We start from the raw sequence: 18,363 nt of genomic DNA on the forward strand, positions 1-18,363 counted from the left end.
GCCATCAACCATCATTTCGGCTGCACTAGCCAGAAAAATGATCAGGAAGGGGTGTGAAGCATACTTGGCATACGTAGTAGACACCCAAGTGGGAGTCGGCATTGAAGGACATCCCTACAGATATGACTTTCGGATGTGTTTCTGATGAATTGCGGGATTACCTCGGAAGAGAAGTGCGATTTGAAATTAATGTTCACTGGTGTGGATCCAATCTCCATAACGCCATACGAGAATGGCACCAGAATTGAAGGAGTTGAAGATCTGATTACAAGAATTACTTGAAAAGGGCTTCATCCGCCCTAGTGTGTCACCTTGGGGAGCACCGGTGTTGTTTGTTAAGAAGAAGGATGGTACTCTCCGCTATGCATTGACTACGAGCGGTTGAATAGGGTGACAATAAAGAACAGATATCCATTGCCTCGCATTGATGATCTGTTTGATCAGTTGAAGGGTGCAGCTATATTCTCCAAAATTGATTTGCGATCTGGTTATCATCAGTTGAAGGTGCAAGAGCAGAGTATCCCAAAAACTGCTTTCAGAACTCGGTATGGCCACTATGAGTTTCTAGTAATGCCATTCGGGTTAACAAATGCTCCAGCTGCTTTTATGGATCTGATGAACACTATCTTCAGACCATATCTTGATCAATTTGTGGTGGTGTTTATTGATGACATTTTGATATACTCGAGGAGTGCAGAGGAGCATGATAGACATCTGCGGATTGTACTGCAGACTTTAAGGGAGAAAGCGGTTATGCGCCAAATTGTCGAAATGTGAATTTTGGTGAAGGAAATCTCCTTTTTGGGACATGTTGTGTCGGTGAAGGGATCAAGGTAGATTCGGCAAGGTAGAAGCTATCCTTAATTGGAAGCCGCCAGAACATCACGAGAATTCGCGATTTTAGGTTTAGCTGGATATTACCGTCGGTTTGTGAAGGGGTTTTCTATGTTATCTTCTCCACTGACCAAGCTGCTTCGGAAAGATGTGAAATTTCAGTGGACAGATAAATGCCAGCAAAGTTTTGATGAGTTGAAGAGGTGCTTAACTGAAGCTCCAGTTCTCACTTTACCTACTCCGGGTAAAGAATACACAGTTTATAGTGATGCTTCTCACAATGGGTTAGGCTGTGTACTGATGCAAGATCGGAATGTCATTGCTTATGCATCACGCCAGCTGAAACCGCATGAGAGGAACTACCCAACACATGATCTGGAGTTAGCAGCTATTGTTTTTGCTCTAAAGATCTGGAGACACTATTTGTATGGGGAGAAATGCTACATTTACACAGATCACAAGAGCTTGAAGTACTTAGGCACCCAGAAGGAATTGAATTTGAGGCAGAGGAGATGGTTAGAACTCATTAAAGATTATGATTGCTTAATAGACTATCAGCCAGGGAAAGCAAATGTGGTGGCTGACGCCTTAAGTCACAAGACTATGGCAAGTCTCAGAGTTTCTCCTTTGTCCATGGTATATGAATTGAAAGCACAGCATGCCAGTTTAGAGGTTGATGATGAGGGACAGACAGTAGTTGCATGGCATGTACAGCCAGTGTTGATTGATCAGATCAGAATGGCTGCACAGAGTGATGAAAAATATCAGAAGCTGCTGAAAGAAGTTCAGCAGGGCAAGAAACCTGAATTCTCTGTGAGAGATGATGGTTTATTGCTACATCAGGGCAGAGTGTGCATTCCTAGTGATGTGGAATTGAGACAAACCATTTTGAAGGAAGCACATGAGTCTCCATTTGCTATGCACCCTGGTGGAACTAAAATGTACAGAGGGCTGAAAGAGCATTACTGGTGGATGGGCATGAAAAGAGATATAGCTGAATTCGTTTCCAAATGCCTAACTTGTCAGCAAGTAAAGGCAGAACATCAAGTTCCAGCTGGTTTATTACATCCTTTGTCAGTACCAGAGTGGAAATGGGAACGAATAACTATGGATTTTGTTACAGGACTTCCAAGGACACAGAGTAGTCATGATGCAGTATGGGTTATAGTTGACAGATTGACCAAGTCTGCTCACTTTTTGCCAGTTCGGATGGACTATAGCCTGGAAAGATTGGCCAGATTATACATATATGAGATTGTAAAATTGCATGGAGTGCCAGTATCAATTGTGTCTGACAGAGATCCTAGGTTCACTTCTAGATTCTGGGGTAGTCTTCAGAGAGCCCTAGGAACTAGATTGAACTTCAAAGACAAAGATTCCACCCACGCATGCATGGCCACCGAGAGGGTTATTCAGATATTGGAGGATATGCTACGGGTTTGTGTGATTTAATTTGAATTTAGTTGGGATACACACTTGACTTTGTTTGAGTTTGATTATAACAACAAATACCAATCAAGCATAGGGATGACTCCATATGAAGCTTTGTATGGCATAAAGTGTAGAACTCACTTATGTTGGGATGAAGTAGGTGAAAGGAAGATGATTGGACCGTAAATTGTCCACAGACAGAGGAAAAGATCAGATTGATCGAGATGCACTCAAGGCTGCATCAGACCGTCAGAAGTCCTATGTTGATATGAAAAGAAGAGATATTGAGTATGCAGTGGGTGATAAGGTATTCCTCAAAGTTTCTCCTTGGAAGAGGATTATGAGATTTGGCAGAAAGGGGAAACTGAGACCTCGTTTCATCGGACCATATGAAGTTCTGGAAAGAGTGGGTCCTTTAGCATACCGGTTGGCATTACCTCCAGAGCTAGCAAGGATACACAGTGTCTTCCATGTGTCCATGTTAAGGAGGTACAGGTCAGACCCATCTCATGTACTAACAGTTGAAGAGATTGAAGTAAATCCAGACCTCTCATATGAGGAAGAACCCATAAAAATTCTGGCATATGAGGTGAAGCAGCTGAGGAACAAATAGATACACCTGGTTAAAGTGCTGTGGAACCATCATTCAGGCCAGGAAGAAACTTGGGAACGTGAAGAGGATATGAGGAGACAGCACCCACAGCTATTCAGAGACTAATGCCAGGTAAAATTTCGAGACGAAATTTATTTAAGAGGGGGAGAATTGTAACACCCCAAAGTTCGGTAGTGCGTTCTCATCGCTCGGTGACCGGTGTTGTCCGGACAGCTAGGATGCCTAGAACCGTACCTCAATATGAGTGAGGAGACATAAAATAATGAAATACAAGAAAAGAAAAACAAAGGAAAAATCATAGTAAAGAAATGTAACCGAGTAAGTGAGCCGGGAAACCTAGCGATGGGTGACCGCACCGGGAAGTCACGGCGTGGACCGTTGACTAACTCGGATGCGGGAACCTGGAAAACATTTTTGGACATAAATAGACCCTTATTGAAGTATAAATCTCATTAGAAAGATTAAAGAAAAATTAAATAATTAGTACAAAGAAAAGTGAGAAATCGAAAACAGACAAAATACTTGTTACAGAAAAATCGGAAAGCCACCCGAACATGGGCATGATGGTCATTTGACATCCCGAATTGTCTTTTGACCTAAATGTCCATTAAAAATAAATAGTATTACACTTAGAAAATGAAATGAAAAATTAATTTGGTGGTACCTAAAATAAATAGTGGAAATAATGGGTTAAATGTGGATTAGTTGAAAGTTAACTTATAATATGTTTTAATTTTAGTTAGTGGACCACTATAGGATTAATTAAACATGAAATATGGCTGAAGTGGTCCACTAACCATCTGAAATCCCATCTTCCTCAAATCCTCTCAAATGGCCGAATTGAAGAACCCTTGAAAACCTCCATTGACGTTTTCTTTGAGCTTGATTTCCTCTCTCCATTTCAACTCCATTCACTTAGGTTCTTTCATGAAAAATGGTCTACACACCACAAGGAAGATATTAATACCAATTTTGGGAAGTTTGGTGAAGGTTTAGCAAGTTACAAATAAAGGTAAGTTTGCATTTTTGAGAAATCCTTTGTTAAAGTTTTTGTGCATGTTATGGGTATTAGTTTGGTGAAGGAAAATTTTGAGTTTGAAAGGTTATTGTTATTTTCATTTTGGACAGCCATGGGTCACGTTTATGATGAGGTATTTGTGCATATAATTGATGGGAAAGAATGTTAATAATGGTGATTTAGTAACTTAGTGAGTTATTGCATGTTTATATGGTGAATTATGCACTTTGATGGGAATTGGCATATGGTACGGCAATGTGATGTTGATGAATGATTTGTGGCAGCTTGTGGACACTTGAGAAATGGTGTATATTGAAGGAAGAGTGGGCAGAATATTGACCTAGAAGGATTGATGATATGTATGTGAATGAATGTTGTAAAGTGTATGTAAAGTTTGTAATGTTTAGGTGTGGTTGTAATGGTATTTAGAAATTGTAATTGTGAATGATATTTGGTGTGTTGAGGGTGATTGGAATCTGCCCAAAATAATGCTAATGTAATGTAGAAAATGTTTTTGGTAATGTGCCAAAACAGTTTGGTAGGGTATGGAAGTAAACCTTGCAAGGTGAGTATGTGTTTGAAGTTGGGGTGTGAAATGCATATTGAGGGCAGTGTATATTTTAGCCTATAACCTTGAATGTGTAACCTCAATTGGTATGAGACCAATTTGGGGTGAAACTAGGCACAAAATGTGCCAACTTTCATTGAGAAACCATGCCAAAATTCTGCTTGCAAGGTGACCTAAAAATTTGACCAATTCGGATTAGGTGCAATTAGGACCTGAAAAATGACCAATTGGGCAGCAGTGAGTATTTAGGCCATAACTCACTCAAACCAGGTCCAATTGACCTGAAATTTTAACCATGAATAGTTAAGACCCATACCTACAAGTCTTATGAAGACACCAAAACCCAGAAATGACCATAAGCAAGTCAAACAACTTGCACAAGTTCGGGTCCAAAACTGGCCGAACCAGAATTGACCAATTTGACCTAAAATTGACCTAAAATGGTACCACTTGACCAGCAATAGTGTAATGACCATAACTTGGTCTACTTAACTCGGATTGACCTGAAATTTTGCACCGCGTGCAATAAGACCTAGATCTACAAGTTTTTAGTTTTGACCGAGACCCGAAAACCGAGGGAACTAGATCGTCCGGTTAGGTCAAACCAGTGTTCGGAATCGAGAATTTGCATTAAAATGCACTAAGCGAGAAATGACTTTGGTAAAACATACCAAACCTAAAACCCTATCGAGTGTGACATATTAACGACACTAAAACCTAATTTACCTAAAACGCATCGAGGGTCGGTATATTAGGTGATTAAGCGAATAATTGAGTTCGATGCATTATTTACCAAACTCCATCGATAGAGACGGTTTAATTTGATGCTGAAACACTTCAAATTGTGTTTCTCGATTAACAAGGACTCAAGAAAAGGGAAAGAAATCTGAGTCAAGACCAGAGACAAATATCGAGGTTTGTGCACAACAACTGTTTCTTTTGAATTATTTTCAATGGAAATAAATATTGATTATTTGTATATCATTATTTTAAATTGTGGACAGGGGTTTGAGGAATATTTATTGATTGAAAAATATTGTGAATAGTTTGAAACTGTGAAAAATGGTTTGAATGACATTGATGGATACTTATTGATTAAAAAGCATTAGAAATGGTTTGAAACCACAGCTATCATGTATATTGATTGTATTCCTCTCTAGCTTGTCTAGTGGGATGAATTGAATTCCCTCTCTGGCTGAAGTGTTGAGGTGTGTGCCTGTTGAGGACGAATAGAATGAGTACTCATATTTTTGCTAGCTAGCCATGTTATTCCTCATTAGTCATCGACTTTTGGGATGAATTGAATACCTCATTAGCCATCGGCTTTTGGGATGAATTGAATTATGGATCATGATTAAGCTGTGTGTGATTTATTGATGTGTATTGTGAGATTGTGAAATGGATTTAAACTCTCATTGACATATACTGTCTTTTGAATTCAAACATGACCTGACTTATGAAAATCTATTGTGATATTGAGAAATGGAGTTTAAATTCTTATTGACCTTTATTGTCTTAAATTTGACTATGGTTTTAAGTATCCACTATTTACTTGATTTATGAATTGTGATTTAAATTTGTATTTGGTTAATGTTGTGCACTGCGAGACATTGTCTCAATGATAGCTTTATTCTTTATCGCAGGTAGAGAGACAGACAGGGCAGCAGACTAGGCTGCATATACATCCAGCGAGGGATTACCTGGTATAATAAGTATACCAATATTTTGCATTTTGTACTGTAATGTATGACACTGTATGTATATTTTCTTTTTGGTTTTGAGCAGTTGTAAATTAAATTGTACCTTGAAGTTGTAAATTAATTATGAGTGTTTTGGATTGTAAAAGTTGTATTATATTTCCTTATCTCGGACTTTGAAAAATTCCTATGGAATTGTGTTGATAAATTGTTGTGTTGAGAAATGTATTGGAGTTGAGATTTGGAAAATTATTGAAGTGCTTTTTTACTGAGTTTTACAAGAACTGCTTTATCCAAAATACAGATGGCACCTTGCCAAAATTTTTACAGAAATTCCAAATAAATCAAATGAGTTAGTTGTTTCACCTCAGTTCACCAAAGTTTTTAACACCTGTAAATAGTGCTCACCACTGTAAAAGAAGTAAGAAAAGTTTTTAAAATCCCTTGTAGTGTATTTAATGGGTTATCAGTAGACGGAGTTGGTAATTCATTAGGTATACTACGAGATCATGTTATGCCTTACAGAGGGGTAAGGTGTGACACCAGAGCTAGTCAACGGTCCACGCCGTGACTTACCGGTGCGGTCACCCATCGCTAGGGTTCTCGGCTCGCTTAACTTGGTTACATTTCTTTGCTATTATTTTTCCTTTGTTTTTCTTGTATTTTCTTTTCTTGTATTTCATTATTTTATGTCTCCTCACTCATATCGAAGTGTAGTTCTAGGCATCCTAGCTGTCCGGACAACACTGGTCACCGGAACAGTAAAACACACTACCCAACATAGGGGTGTTACATAAAGAGGCGTTTAACTGAAGCTCCAGTCTTAACCTTGCCCACTTTGGGTAAGGAGTATACCATATACAGTGATGCTTCTAATAACGGATTGGGCTGTGTGTTGATGCAGGATAGGAATGTCATTGCCTATGCTTCACGCTAGCTTAAACCGCATGAGAGGAATTATCCTACGTATGACTTGGAGCTGGCAGCCATTGTCTTTGCCTTAAAGATCTGGAGACATTAATTGTATGGGGAAAGATGTTATATATACACAGATCATAAAAGTTTAAAGTACTTAGGCACACAAAAGGAGTTAAATTTGAGGCAGAGGAGATGGTTAGAGCTGATAAAAGATTATAATTGTTTGATAGACTATCAGCCTAAAAAAGCTAATGTTGTAGCTGATGCTTTAAGTCATAAGACTATGGCTGGTTTGAGGGTTTCTCCATTGTCCATGGTGCATGAGTTAAGGGCATTGCATGCTAATTTGGAGATTAATGAAGATGGGCAGATGGCAGCTACTTAGCAAGTGAAGCCAATACTGGCAGAACAAATTAAAGTAGTTGCACAGAAGGATGATAAGTATGTGAAGTTGATGGAAGAGGCTCGAGATGGCAAGAAACCAGAATTATCAGTAAATGATGAGGGCTTGTTGTTATATAAGGGCAGAATGTGCATTCCTGAGAATGTTGAACTGAGATAGACCATTTTAAAGGAAGCACATGATTCGCCTTTTGCAATGCACCCTGGTGGAACCAAAATGTACAGAAGTGTGAAAGAGCACTATTGGTGGAGAGGAATGAAGAAAGAAATTGCAGAATATGTTGCCAAATGCCTAACTTGTCAGCAAGTAAAGGCAAAACACCAAGTGCCTGCAGGGTTACAACAGCCATTGCCAATTCTCGAGTGGAAATGGGAAAGAATTACTATAGATTTTGTGACAGGACTTCCACGTATACAAAAGAATCATGATGCAGTTTTGGTTATTGTTGATAGATTGACCAAGTCTGCACACTTTTTGCCAGTGAGAATGGATTATAGCCTGGAAAGATTGGCCAAACTATACATTGATGAAGTGGTGAGGTTAAATGGAGTGCCAGTGTCTATTGTGTCAGACAGAGACCCAAGGTTCACTTTTAGATTCTAGGGTAGTCTCCAAAAAGCCTTAGGAACTAGATTGAACTTCAGTACAGCATTTCATCCATAGACCGACGGCCAATCTGAAAGGATCATTCAGATTTTAGAGGATATGCTTTGGGCTTGTGTGATTGAGTTTGAATGGAGTTGAGACACACACTTGCCTTTAATTGAATTTGCCTACAATAAAAGTTATGTGACACCCCTTACCCGTCTACAGTGTAGCCAAGCAAGATATGCCACACAGTGTGTCGGAGAACCATACTCTTTCTTAATTTATTTATTTATTCATTTATTAGTCACTAAGTGAAATTTATGTCATTTAATTTATTTATTGAAATTATGAATTAATTTAAGGTTTCGAAAATTTTATAGAAAATCCGACAGAGTGCCAGCTAAAAATGGAGAAAATAGTTCTTCAGAACCTGTGAAAAAAACACTTCCAATATGTTTTCAATCATTCTCAAACTCCATTATATCAACAAAATCTCAATATTTCTCAACAATTCTTCTATTTCTCATTCATTCATTTCACATCATCATCATGCTCAAATCATAAATAAATTCTCATATGTTATTTATAAACACAAAGTTACAAATACTTACATTAATATAAAATTATATTCCATTTTTTTCAAATATACATGATGAAATAAGAGTTTAATTACAAAACTTACAAAAATCACAAAATACAAAATGGGACCTAGTGTCCTACCAATGTACTGTAATCTGTGAGGTGATACGGACACTATGCAGAACTGTGAACGGCCTTACCCAGTCTGTGATCTACTGGGCTCTCTGTCCAAATCTTCAGTACCTACGCGTTGCAAAAGCGGCACGCTAAGCATAAAGCTTAGTGGTGCCAATAATACAATAAAATATAATATACAAATAAAAGTAAAAATTTCCTAGTTATTGTGTTCATAAAAAAAGAATAATTACTAACTTATTGTTTAGTCGAGGGCTAATTACGTTTATGATATTAACTCCTTCTAGCATTTTGTTAATCATTTTCTTGATGATCTTGAGCTTGTTTATTTTATTGTAATAATTTTTTATCTTTATCTTGATATTTAATTTCCATATTTTCTTTAATAATTAGTTCAATTACAATTATATTTTTCCATGCCCAAGTAACCTATACAAATTGACCGGACTGGATAAACGGGTAAACTAGCACTGGGTACCAGGTACCTCAGGCCGTCACACCATCAGTCACAATGTGTCTCCCGGTGTGCAAACAGAATGGCTAATAAGCCATAAAAGCAATAAGGCGTAAAGCCAAGTATAACATTATAATCAGCGTAGCCATAGGCTATCATCACAGAATGGCAATGAAGCTATACATCATATGCAGTATTGTTATTAGAACCCTATTGACATGCCAACCTATCCAAACCAATCACATTAGGGCTACTAGGGCGTATTACAAAGTCATTTCTTGAATATTTGTACTTTATATGTAAGGTTACTATTCATTTTATTAGTCAACTAAAATGTTAACTTTTTCATAGATAATAGGTATATTGGTTCAAATATCACCAACATACCACATTTTGCATTCCAAAGTTGTTGGCATTGGTTGCCAATTCCATTTCAAAGCTTAGTGTTAGTTATTCACAATTTTCAGATTTCAAGCACTAAGTTTATTGTTCCATTGGTCATTTGTACAGTAGGAATTTGGCAAAATTGTCTTCATGAAAGTTGTTCCTTATTGTGTCTAGTTACATTTCTTTTTTTAATCACTCCATTTGGAGTTTTGTAGCTCAAGTTATGGCCTAAATACCATAACTGGCTGGATTGCAAATTTTCTAGATTTTCTGGACAGAACCAAATCTATAGTGTTTTGTACACTGATTGCAGGTCTATTTTTGAACATGTTATAATCAAAATTTGAGTTTTATTTCGTCATGAAATTTGTAGGTCTATGTCTCAACTTTCTGCTGGTAAAACTTCAGGTCAATTAGACCTTTCTACACTGAGTTATGACCAAATGAATAAACACTGTTCATTTGGTCATTTTGCCCAAGCAGAATGCAAGTTTTTCGGATTAGGGTAATTTTTAGGTCAACTTGATTTAGTTTTCTGGGCAGGGTTTCTTCACCAAAGTTGTGCCATTATGTGTCTAGTTTCATACGCAATTGTCCTTGCACCAATTGAACCTATACAGCTCCATTTATGACTACCCAAACCTGCTGGACTCACACCCAGTCTTACAGGTCACCAAGGGCAACATGCCTAAGGTCAACTTTGTTATCCTTACTCACTTCAATTCCTCCTCACACACATTCAAATGGTCACTAATTGACCATTACAACATCATTTTATGTCTAATTACATCTACTCACATATTTGAGTTTCAAACCCTAACCCTAACATTCTAAAGTTACATTTTCTTGCACTAAACTCATAAACTAATGTTTTGAGTGATACAATCATATCAAGGGCAGCCCATTCACTCATTTAATCCAAAGGAACCATCAAGACCATAAAAAATCTATGGCTTCCAAAAATAGGGTAACACTTTAACATTTTTATCTTTCTTAAACTTACACATATCCTAGCTCAAATTTGCATTCTAACAAAAATTTAAAGGAAAGAATCAAAGATTTGGACACTAACCTCTTTTGCTAACTATTCCAAGTCTCCAAAACTTCCTTCTTTCTTCTTCTTTTTGTTGGATAGAGGTTTTTTAAGATGCAAGATCACTTTTTTGTGAAGCAAGATAGTGGTTTCAAGGTGATTTGATGGGTGGTTCCAAGCTTACCTTAAGCTTTCATGGAGGAAATGGGTTAGGGAGAAGGGTGACGCCTGGTTTGGTGAGGAACAGCAAATTGGTTTTTTTTTTTTTGTGTTATTTATCTTCTTTTATTACTTGCTTAAGTGGTGCTTTAAGTTGATTGGTGGAAATTTTTTTAAATGACATCATAATGATGTCATAATTGACATTTTCCTTCATTTTCTCTTCTTTTCTTCTCTACCCATTTTCAATTTAACTTTTAGCAATATTTATTCACATTTTGTGTCATGATAATTATTTACTTAACTGGACAAGTCGGCAACAAATCATCTTTGAAGACAAAATGACCAAAATGCCCTCCGTTTGGCTTAACAGACCAAAATTGTCTGTACCAATTGAAAAATTTTTCTAAGCATTTTCTTGGCATTCTAATGCCTTAGAAATCTCAATGATCCTTCTCTGGAGTCCCAAAAATTATTTTATGAATTTTCTCCCAGGTCTAGGGCTCCTAGTTGCAAGGAATGCAATTTCCCACTGGGTTACCCATCGCTAGGGCACCGGCTCATTTAACTCGGTTGTATTTTATTTCTAAAATTTTTCCTAAATTTTTCTTATTAATATTTGAGTTAATTATGGTTCCTCACTTTAGTTTAAATATTTTTCTAGATGTTTTAGCTATTCGAACCGACACTGGTCACCGAAACAGTAGAATGTACGGAATGGATACAGTGAGGGTGTTACAAGTTATTAGTTAAGCATCGGGATGCTTCCATACGAAGCACTTTACGGCAGAAAGTGTAGAACTCCCTTGTGTTGGGATGAGGTGGGCAAGAGGAAGTTGATTGGCCCAGAATTAGTGCAGTAGATGGAAGAAAAGGTTAAGCTCATTAGAGACAGACTTAAAGTTGCAACGGATAGACAGAAGTCCTACATTGACCTAAAGAGAAGAGATATTTGGTATAGTATGGGTGACAAGGTGTTCCTGAAAGTTTCCCCACGGAAGAGGATCATGAGGTTTGGTAGAAAGGGAAAACTAAGTCCTCACTTCATTGGGCCGTATGAGGTTCTGGAAAGAGTGGGTCCATTGGCATATAGACTTGCATTGCCTCCGGAGTTAGAAAAGATTCACAATATCTTCCATTCTCCATGTTGAGGAGGTACAGATCAGACCCCTCTCACATTTTGCTAGTAGAGGAGATTGAGGTGAATCCAGACCTGACATATGATGAAGAGCCCATAAAGATCTTGGCACATGAGGTGAAGTAGCTGAGGAATAAGCAAATACCTCTGGTGAAAGTGCTGTGGAACCATCATTCAGGCTAGGAGGCTACATGGGAGCATGAGGAGGACATGAGGAGACAGCACCCACAGCTATTCAGAGACTGAGACAAGGAAAATTTCAAGGACGAAATTTACTTTTAAGGAGGGGAGAATTGTAACACCTCGAACCTCCCAATTATGAATAATACTATTTTTGGTCCGTGACTAGTACTATTCAAAGACACCTTGAGGTCCAAAAATAAATAGAAAATTAATTGAGATAGACACAATAAAAATTCAAGTGATCAAAAAATATAAGGACTCACTGAGTATATTGTAAAAGAGGGATTATGACCCGATAAGGGGCATTTTGGTCAATTCACTTTAAGAGTTGAATTTTGACCAAAATGTCAATTTAAGTAAATGAAAATAATAAATTGAATTATGAATAAGTTTTTGAGCAAAAATTCAAGTAAAAATGTGTAAGGGTAAATTTAAGAATTGAAAACTTAAATTTCCATTTTCATTAAGACAAAATTTAAAATTATGACTTATGGGCATTTGATAATTAAATTCAATTGTTAATTAAAAGAAATAAAATAGGTATAAAAGTAAACAAAACCCTCCCTTCCTCTCCCATTCATGCCGCCCCACCTCCCCTCTCCCTCTTTCATCATTTCTTTCTTCTTCTTTTCTTCCTCCTCCATAGACACCCATCCTCCAAGCTCAATCCCTTACTTATCTTTCATGAGTTTTCCATCTAACTTATAGTAAACATCAAAGAGATCTTTGATTGAGAGATTAAAAGCAAGGGAAAACAAGAGATTAGAAGAAAATTGAAGATTTGGGGAGTTGGAAGGAAGTCATCAAGAGGTAAGTTCTTTAATGCTCATTTAGTTATACAAACATTAAATTAAGTTAGATTATGATGAAATTTCATAAGAAAATAAAAGAAAACATGTATGGAATCTAAACTAGGGTTCTGGCCAAATTGGAGAAAAGTTAGGGTTTGATGTATTTGAATGAAATTGATGATGAGATTAAGCTTAGTTGAAGTACTATACATGATTGGGGCAAAGAAATTGCATGACATGTGTATAAATTTAATTATGGGAGATTAGGGTTCATGGGAAAATTAGAGTTTTGGTGCTAGAGATTGAAATTGGTGTGTGTAGTGTTAAATTATGATCATTTGAGGTTTATTTTGTTTGAATTGACATTGGGTTGATGAATGGAAGTAATGAAATGGTAGGATTAGGGAAAATTACAAACTTTGGTATTTAAAAATTATGGGGTTTGTGCTAGGAAGTGCCATTGATGTGTCAATGCTAAATTATAGTCATTTTGAGTGAATTAAATGTGAATTGAGGTTGGTTAGTGGGAATAATTGAAGAAATGAAAATTTGAACGTAGGGCAGAATTTGCACACTGAGTTCAGTGTGTTTGACAGCCCATAAATTGAACTACACAACTCCAATTAGTGTGAAACTAATTGGAAATGAAACTTAAGACATAGGGCTAGAATTTTCATGAAGAGACCCAACCCCAAAACTGCCCAGAAAATGCCTAAAACTTGGCTTGAACTTGGAGAAAAAATTCTGGAACCTACAGAATTAGGCATGTGAATAGTAAATTTTGCGTGGCCATAACTCTCTGTAGAAAACTCCGATTTAGGTGATTTTTGAACCGATAGAAACTTAAAACATAGTAGAACATTTCATATGAAGAACTTAAGGCCAAATTATGGACTTAACCCAATCAAATTGCTAAGCAAAGTTGAATCACCAAATCTGCAGAAAATTTGGAAACTACAGATTGACCATATGAACAGTAAATTTTGTATGGCTATAACTCTCACTAGAAAACTTCAATTTAGGCAATTCTTGAACCGATGGAAACCTAAGACACAGTAGAACATTTCGTATGAAGAACATTAGACCAAATTATAGACTTAACTTGATCAAATTGCTGAACGAAGTTGGATCGTTAAATCTGCCAGAACTGAAATTGTAAGGTGAATAGTAATGTAAATAGTGATTGTGTTTTTGTCATAACTTGAGCTACACAGCTCTTAATTAGGCGATTCACAAAGGAAAATAAAGTTAAGAGATGAATAATTTTCATGAAGAACACCTCATCAAATTATGATCGAAACTAGGTAAAAATTGGGTTCAAAGTTGGGACACCAAGCTGTCCAAAACCAAAACTCTCTAAAATTTGCAAAGCTAATTTGGGATGCATTAGACATTCATGTAATGAGTTCTTGGCAGCAATTGAGATGCATAATGAGACATTCTATTTGTGTATTTTCAGTAGAGAAAGAGGTTGGGATGGACAAGAAATAGTGAGTAAAGAGAAAGGAGAGCATTGAAGGTTTGTGCACAACTAACATTTTCTTCATTTTTAAACTTGTAAATTGTTTGGAATGTGTTTATTTGAATGAGTTTACTTTGAACTAGTTTACTTTGACTGAAATATAGTTTTTCTCTTGCATTTAAGAAATTTGGATGTTACCACCTTTATCTAGATATTAGGATGAATTTAAATGTGTTTATTGGTTTATAAATGTGATTGTTGAGTGGGAAAATTTTGGAAACTATTTTGATACCACAGTTAGCATGACAGTCCCTTTCAGAACTTCCCCAGTAGTAACGGCTACTTGGGGTTGATAATGGATATTGATTATGTCTCCCATTAATAACGATTAGTGGGGTAAGACTACATGAGTACTCATTAGCTAGCTAGTCCTTCCCTCATTAATAACGGTTAGTGAGGTTGAGATTGCTTTGTCGTGGTGTACAACATGGCACTGATATTGCTTTGTCGTGGTGTGCAACACGGCACTGATCATGAAATTTTGTGTCATGGCCTAAACTGTGTGTTGATGTTGGCAACATTAATGCTTTGTGAATTGTAATTTATGAAGTGTGATTTCTCATTTGAAATGTTATTCAAATAAATGGCTCTTATGAACTATTGTGATACTTTCATGCTTAAGAAGGATGTGATTTATTATGCCTAGACAAGTTTTACTTTATTTTAATTTTTAAAGTTATTAGTTGTGCACCACTGAGTGATATACTCAGCGATAGCTTATTTATGTTGTTGCAGGAAAGGGAAAGGAGAAGGCTGCTGAGTGAGAGACTTGGAAGCAACATTTTGGTTTTGATTTTGGGTATATATCGTAGGTATACCCCTGTAATTTCCTTTTGATATATTTTGTACCTATATGTTTGGATGTACGGATATTGAGCAGTTTATATTTAAAAGTATTGCATTGCTATCACATTTTGAGTTTGTAACTATTTTGTATTTTACTTTAAAACTTATGAAAATGTAACTTTTGCAATATTTAGTCTATCATTATTTCTAATGAATGTTTACATGGAATTTTAACTATTCTCATGCAGTTTTCTGCAAAAGAATTGATAAGATAAAAAGCTATGATTTGTTTTAAAATCCTTTGTAGCATAACTAATGAGTTATCGGTAGGTGGAGTTTGGTAATTCATTAGGTATGCTATGGGAACATGTCATGCCTTACTAGGGATAAGGTGCGACACTTTAAAAGGGGTTGTAAAAGGGCGAAGGGGATAATGACTTGGTTGCCAATGAAAGGTTTTTAGGGAATGCAAATATGAGGATAACATGTATGCATAAAATACCAAGTATACTAAGTGCCAAGCATGCTTCCATGATACTTATCTTGGGACTTTTTTTTTTTATGTCCCTTTTGTGCTCTCCCCCAAACTCATTACTTTTGCTGGGTTGAAAAGGCAAATTTTTTTATTTGATTTCAATTGCACACTTGCACTCTTTCTTGAGTTCTACATCCTCTCTTCATTTTCCTTATGCATTTTGCTTCCTCAAAAGTGTATGGTAGGTGTTTAGGCTAGGGGCTAGGTAAATAATATGGGTAAGCAATAAATTATAAGGGATAAACATAGGCTTCAAGTCGGCTACAAGGGATATACATTGTAATTATGGATGGCTAAGGCTTAGTGAGGTTATATCAAAGAATGTCTTAATCATTTCTTCATCAAGCATATGCTAGGATTTCGCCTTGATAGGTCCAAGAGATATATTCTAGAGCTTTTAAGGTTTGTTTGTATTTCAAAAATTGTTCTCCTAATTTTATAAGTTTAATGAGATAAATTAATAATTATGAAGATGTTTAACTAGTCTAGTTCCATTAAAGAGATTAGTTTCTTCACAAACAATATGTTAGAATCTCTTTTTGCCTATCTAGATACGTTCATTCCTCTATCCCATGGAGTCCAATTATTAGCTTACTAGAATTTGGCTATAGTGCTAAGTTTCACACTTTAAAGTCCAAAATTTTTCAAAAATTTTCAAAAATTTTGATACACAAGAATTGCTAGTAGTATGCCCTAGAGCATATCATTTAGTATATATCTTGTACATGTTTTATTAATAAAAAGCATTTTCACTTTTCCGTTTACATATTTACATAATATATTTATGTGTAATAGAAAAGATCCATTGATATTTTGTTAGAAATTCTATTCTTAAATTGTTAAGAATATGAGTGACAATATTTCTAGCACAAAGTATCATAAATTAGTTCACAATCGAGGATACTTCACAATAAGGACATGACTTATCTAGAAAGATTGTAATCATGTTTGTTCCCAAGTTATTTATATGAGATGTAAATAAGATGGAATGGTGAGTCTCATGCCATATAACAAACATGATAGGCACTTATACATGATAAGTAGGCCGAACTAGTGACATTTATGACAAGCACATGGAGTTTACTCTTGTCAATATATTGTCATAAATCATATTAATGCATATAATCTTTAGACCTGAGATAGCACAGTTATCTTGTTTATAGGTGGTTTGAGTTTGATACTGCTTTCATACTTGTACTGTGTATAGGTATATGGGCATGTGTTGGCTCCTATTAGTTATATATGGAGGTAGGTGTTGATCAAGATGGAATCTGTTACCCTAAGTAAATAGGGATAAAATCCTATTTTTATTTAATTGTTCTTGATGTTTATTTAGAAAAGAGTTTTTGATGAGAAAATCTTTTTAATCAAGAACTGGAATTAAAAAAGAACATAATATTCATAGCAAATGGGGTTTGACATAAACTATGACTCCAGCTTGAATTGTGATTTTGTAACAGAGATATTCTAGTGCATGGTAACATATGATTATAGGTTCATTTAAGGTAAACCTTATTACTGATTGGGCGGCCATGACATGCTATGCTAGGTGTTAACCATGGTCTATGAGGTGCATAAAATGATTTAGAGAAATCATTTATAGTAAGAAAGAGTTCTGACGATATTAAGAGTTGATATCATGTCTCATTGCCAATTAGTGATGAGCCTAGTAAGTCACACACATAAACAAGTAATCAACAAATTAAATATGATTTAATTAATTAATTAAAGAGTTTAATTGATTAATTAAATAGGTTTAGTTTGCAATTAGATTGCAAAGTCCGTAGCATGGCTTGAAACCAAATCTAGGATATTGGATGTATAATATATGTTAAATTTATATTTAAAGTGTTTAAATATGAATTTAATTAATGAGAAATTAATTAATAGAGATTAATTAATTAATTTTTATTTGATATAAATTGATTAGAAGAAGAGAAATAATTATTTCGGGTTGAGAACTCAAAATTAAGACACAGGGGTATTTTGGTCATTTCACAGGGTGACATGTGACACCATGTAACACCCTCCCGGTAACCACTCCGTACATCCTACTGTTCCGGTGACCAGTGTCGGTCCGGACAGCTAGAATGTCCGGAAAAATATTTAAACTAAAGTCAGGAACCATAATTAACTCAAATATTAATAAGAAAAATTTAGTAAAAATTTTTGAAATAAAATACAACCAAGTTAAACGAGCTGGTGCCCTAGCGATGGGTAACCAGAGGGAAGTTGCGGTTCTCGCAACGAGGAGCCCTAGACCTGGGGGAAAAATTATAAAATAATTTTTGGGACTCTAGAGAAGGGTTATTGAGGTTCCCATGGCATTAGAATGCCAAGAAAATACCTAGAAAAATTTTTCAATCGGTACAAACAATTTTGACCCGTTAAGCCAAACGGAGGGCATTTTGGTCATTTCGCCTTCAGAGGTGATTTTTGGCCGACTTGTCCAGTTGAGTAAATAATTAATATGACATAAAATATGAATAAACATTACTAGAAATTAAATTAAAAATGAGTAGTGGAGAAAAGAAAGGAAAATGGGAAAAAGACTTATTTATGACATCATTGTGATGTCATTTAAAATTTTC

The sequence above is a fragment of the Hevea brasiliensis genome, chromosome 5 (assembly GCF_030052815.1).
Source record: "Hevea brasiliensis isolate MT/VB/25A 57/8 chromosome 5, ASM3005281v1, whole genome shotgun sequence".
NCBI lineage: Eukaryota > Viridiplantae > Streptophyta > Magnoliopsida > Malpighiales > Euphorbiaceae > Hevea > Hevea brasiliensis.